Genomic DNA, 248 nt, shown 5'->3' with positions numbered 1-248 from the left:
CTTATATTGTCCAGTATTTTTGAACATATTAAATAAATGTTATTTAGATTTTAAAGCAAAATCAGAGCTCCAAAATTCCTGAGTTATTCCCCAACCCTACATTGCCTTCTACCCATAGAGGTTGTTGCCTCACAGACGGTACAACCTGCATCCCCAGATGGTTGAACTCTACGACGTGGGACGTAACAAGGACAAATAAACCAACGGCACACTTTGGGGGGAATAAGGACTCCAGCTGTTGACCAAGT

This window comes from Oncorhynchus mykiss, chromosome 12, assembly GCF_013265735.2.
Source record: "Oncorhynchus mykiss isolate Arlee chromosome 12, USDA_OmykA_1.1, whole genome shotgun sequence".
NCBI classification, from domain to species: domain Eukaryota; kingdom Metazoa; phylum Chordata; class Actinopteri; order Salmoniformes; family Salmonidae; genus Oncorhynchus; species Oncorhynchus mykiss.
This window is presented reverse-complemented; position numbering follows the sequence as displayed.